At 31.1% G+C, this 4,836-nt stretch overlaps 1 long non-coding RNA gene across 1 annotated transcript; it reads right to left on the reverse strand.

Moving 5' to 3' along the window:
- Nucleotides 1–1,004: 1,004 nt before the first annotated feature.
- LOC141713267 (uncharacterized) lies at nt 1,005–4,601 on the reverse strand. The gene is made up of 2 exons (XR_012571914.1): nt 4,372–4,601; nt 1,005–1,191 (listed from the first exon to the last, which is right to left on the reverse strand). It is a non-coding gene; the product is annotated as an uncharacterized LOC141713267 (long non-coding RNA).
- Nucleotides 4,602–4,836: the final 235 nt, after the last annotated feature.

A 4,836-nucleotide genomic window follows, 5' to 3' on the forward strand; every position in this document is an offset into this window, starting at 1 on the left:
ACTTCCCCTTTGTGCAACTCTAACTTTCCACATCTTCGCCACTTAATTCAACAAGTAGTATTCACTAACATTCAAATAAATTTGCTACCATAGTTAACTTGCACACATTAATTCATTACTACTCATATACACATACATTTACCTGCTAGGCTAATACAGAAAATATGAACACATTTATTTATTAAAACACACACACAAAAACATACCGCATACACAATCACAAAGTGAATCGAGATGACCAGTTTATGAGTCAAAATTCAAAGTGAACAAACTTGATAGACTTTGGAAATTAGAGGGAGGTCAATGTATATGCACTTAAAGATAGATAAATATATGGTAAATATGACTAGTAAATTTATTAATTCCAAGGTCATTATTATCATGGACAACATCATTTAACAAAGGAACGATGCTGCCACTTCAAATACTTATTTAGAATTAAGCAAAGTTTAGCTGCTTCTTGTCTCAAAACTAGGAAATGAGGGAAGGGTGAATGACTAATTCAAAAAAGTTTGGGATTATTTTTGAAAATGGACTCGATTTGAAAATACTACAAGAAAAAAAGGCTAAAAGTCACCGGTCAAAAATCGGTTGCTTTTAGCTATAAACGACCGAATTCGGTGGATTTTGCTATAAAATTCACCGTTCTCTATCAGTGGCTTTTAACCAGGTCGAAATTGTTTCCAGCGGTGGAATTTATATAAAAGCGACCACATTTTCGGTTGCTTTTATTCTAAGTCAACTTTCCATCTTTTCCCTTCAACATTTTGGTGAAAATTTGAATCTCCCGCTCTTGATTTTCGTTGAAATTTAAACTTCCCGCTTCCAGATTAAAGACACCAAAGTCGGTGGCTTTTATATGGTCAAATATTGTAACCAAAAATGGCCAAGAACCTGCCATTTATTCTCAATTTTATAGAATTCTTACAAACAAAATCAGATTTATTTAATAACAAAGGCTAAACACAAAAAATGAGGAACAATTTTAAAGAAAAACAAGATAATAGTGCATTAATGCTTAATTACATTCATTCCTCATAAATCTGTTAAAAACTATCACACAAATACCAAAATATTACATTAAGGTTAATATAAAACAGAATAAAACAGATTCACACTAAGGTCTCGCTCGTCGTCCATCTCCAGTAAAAGCCTGGTATGCTCCCCTGGAACCCTTTCTGGCGTACCAGCCTACATAAACAAAACAAAATTAAGTTCTGAATCTGTGTAGTTCCATCAAATTTAAGTTCAGGACTTTGCATCTATCTCATAACATGACAAACATTCGATACATAATACAACAAAGTTACACGTATTTATGGATGGTTCATACAACATTGTGCACTACATAGAATGTTCTTATCAGTCTTATAAGTTCTTGCAATATAATAGAGAATCATTCTATTCCACTAATTCCCTGCTTACTTGCATATGCTTACAAAACGCATAGATTAGAGACACATATCTTCACTGTGGTTACCCTATTCTTAAATATCAGTTCAAAAACATTGAAGAAGCATAAGCACAACAATGTGACCAAGTCTTTCAAATTCAGACAAAAGCAAGTTAAAAAGGCAACACAAAAGAAAGATCTCAACTTTAATTTAAAACAGCAACATAAAATAATGAACAAAACACGATTAAATAAAAAATTTGGAACAATCACACCATCTATTCAGAAAAACAAAGAAATAAAACAAAAAAGAAAGCAATCTTACCAGTGAGAAAATTAACACAAATACTAACACATAAAAAAAATCACACCATCAATTCAGAAAAACAAAGAAATAAAACAAACAAGAAAACAATCTTACCAATGAGAAAATACCATTTTAAATGCAAAGTTGATCCAAACAAGAACCCGACAATTAAAAATTAAAAATGTCAACAATTAAAAATGTCAACAAGAACCCTATATATACTACTGCGCCTCTCAGCGGGACTCAAACATATAGCTCACCTAGTCAAATATCTTTGGCAGAAACATAGAGGTGATCAACATTAACTTATGGACTGCAGTCTCCAGAGACTTGGAAACAATAATATAAATATTTTTACATTATTTTTTTTAATTAAATTAAGATCGTCTCCACGTAAATTTGTAATTTTTAATCTGAGTGTATACTTAATGATGCAAATGTAACTTCATGAACTGCAGGCCATAAAAATCTTTGATTTTAGAAAAACCAAACAAGCGAGATGTATCTCTACTTCAGATACACAACAATTTATGTTATATATCTTTAGTGTCACAACTACAGCACATGGTAATGGGAAAGAAGGTAAAAATTTGTGAACCACTATGACTTCATTGACCAATGAGTACTTTGTGCTTCTCTACATTAACTTTGGCTCAGTTGCACATTTGCACATTAAAAGCCTACAAATGATGCAATTTAACATCCTAAGCACAAACAGTTAAAACATGTGTCCACGGTACATAACATCTTTCAGGTGAAGCTAATATAAATACCAAATTCAGCCGCAAAGAAATAAACATAGCTATTTGTTTTTTTTAATTACAAAAAATATAGCTGTCAGTTTGATATTCGTAACAATAAAAAAACTTGAACATATTAAAACAAGCTGACTGTTAATATAAATACCAAAGTCAGCCGCAAAGAAATAAACTTAACACTTGAACAAATTGTAACATTTACTAGTAGAATAAAGTGTTTATTAATTTTATATATTACATAGTAATTATATAAGTAGCTGCAACTCTGTAATTACTCACTCATTAACCCGTGGTATGGGACTAGAAACCATTAGTTGTAACATGACAAGTTGACAACGGGATTACAAACAAGGTAATTAAGTCGTGAGGGTGCCCTGCCTATATTTTAACTCATGATTGTCATGTTTTGACACTTGAACAATTAATTACATTTGCACACTGTCAATTGACCCGGTTCCTTGCATTTTTTTCCGTTATCACTTCTTTAAAAGAATTTAGTTTCTCAATTTTTTGAAACTGCATTGAATAAGAAATCAGAAGCTCTAAACTTGATCACAACAAATAAGTAACACATATATTGCTAATAAACTTAGAGCTTTTTGTTTTGAGTTCTCTAAACATCTCACTTTTTGACATGCCTGAGTGTTTGTTCTTAAAAACCACTAAGATCGGTCTCTAACTCTCTGATCAGGTGTCTAAGTCTTGGAGTTCTGATCCACTTTCTGGGAAATCAGATTGGTTTGTGCAACAAGCAGAAATGGTGAAGAAAGTTGTTGCTATGCAAGAAACAACAGCTAAGGGGTTAATAAGTGTATATTGTGACAACAAAAAGGTATATATTATTAGCCATAAGCGGTTGCTTTTATTGTCCGAAGGCATGACAATACTTATCAGATGGCACGTGTGTAATTTACAGGCATTACACTTCTAATCAATATTAACAAGTACCTAAACAGCTTAAAGTCTAATCAACTTAATAAACACATAAACACAGCCAATCTATACATAAACACATAAACACATCTTAATAATATGACTAAACACATATTATTAATTCTACTTTTCTGTCATAACGTGCTTTTGCTTCTACTCCAGTAGCACCTCTTTATTTACTAACCCAACCACCAAGTTCAAAACCCTTAGTACCACATTCAAAACAAATTGATCAGATTGCATTACCCTTATTTCATAGTGAACTAGTCCCCACAATCGGATGGGGCTAGTTTGGATTTTTGGACACTTAAAAATAGTCCACAAATAGTCCACATGCTGACATATACAGCTTAAAAATCAGAACCACAAACTAACCTAACCTATCATTGACCACGCAATACATTGGCATTACGCAACAATTAGCTCCTACACATTAATAATTAATAAGTAAATATAACGATAATAAACACAATTAATCAGACTATAAGAGTTATTCACTAAAAGACGGTCTATACAAATTCATCAATTACATAAACAACTTCACAATTAAATTGAACTGTAATAGATAAAACACAGAAATTACCGTCTCTCATAACAGATCGACATAAATTACATATAGATATAAACGAAAATTCAACAATAAACAGTAAATTAAACATCAAAACTCCTACCATGATGAGATTTATTGATATATTTTACAATATTTAAAAAAAATTGAAGCTGCTGTACAAGAACGCGAATATGAGTTACGTATGTACGTATATATTATCCCAAACTTATAAACCCCTAATCCCAAAATCTCAAAACCCTAATCCCCAAATTTCAAAACCCTAATCTCCAAAACTCAAACCCTTAATCTATAAATCTCAAAAACCCTAATCCCCAAATCTTAAATCCTAACTGAGATTTAAAGAGAAGAAAGATTTTAATCTCATAGTCATACAAGAAGCCAAAATTGATATTCAAATCAGTAGGCTAACCTGTTTAATTCTAACCCGAGAGTACAGAGAGGTGGGAGCATCAATTTTCGCCGGATATACTCGACCCACCATCTTTTAACAATTACCCGAGATTTTCGCCGGATACACTTGTTACAGTAGCTTAGCCGAGAGAAAGATTATATATTGGAGAGAGATAATAGTAAAAAGAAAATAAAAAAAATGTGAGTCGGTGTATACACGTACCCAGTGTTCTCAAAATTCCCCATAAATCCCCGATTCATCCGATTAATACCCTACAAAATAATCCACCGATTTGATCTTTCAAATTTGATTAATTCTTACAAATTTTTATTTATTGGAGTATATATAATTATTTATTAAAATGAAAATAATATATTAATTTAAATATGAATAAGTATAGAAATTATAATATAATAAATATATATTTTTTAATAAATAAATAATATAATGATAATAATATACTAAATATAATTTAATATTATA

This window comes from Apium graveolens, chromosome 3, assembly GCF_009905375.1.
Source record: "Apium graveolens cultivar Ventura chromosome 3, ASM990537v1, whole genome shotgun sequence".
Classification (NCBI taxonomy): domain Eukaryota; kingdom Viridiplantae; phylum Streptophyta; class Magnoliopsida; order Apiales; family Apiaceae; genus Apium; species Apium graveolens.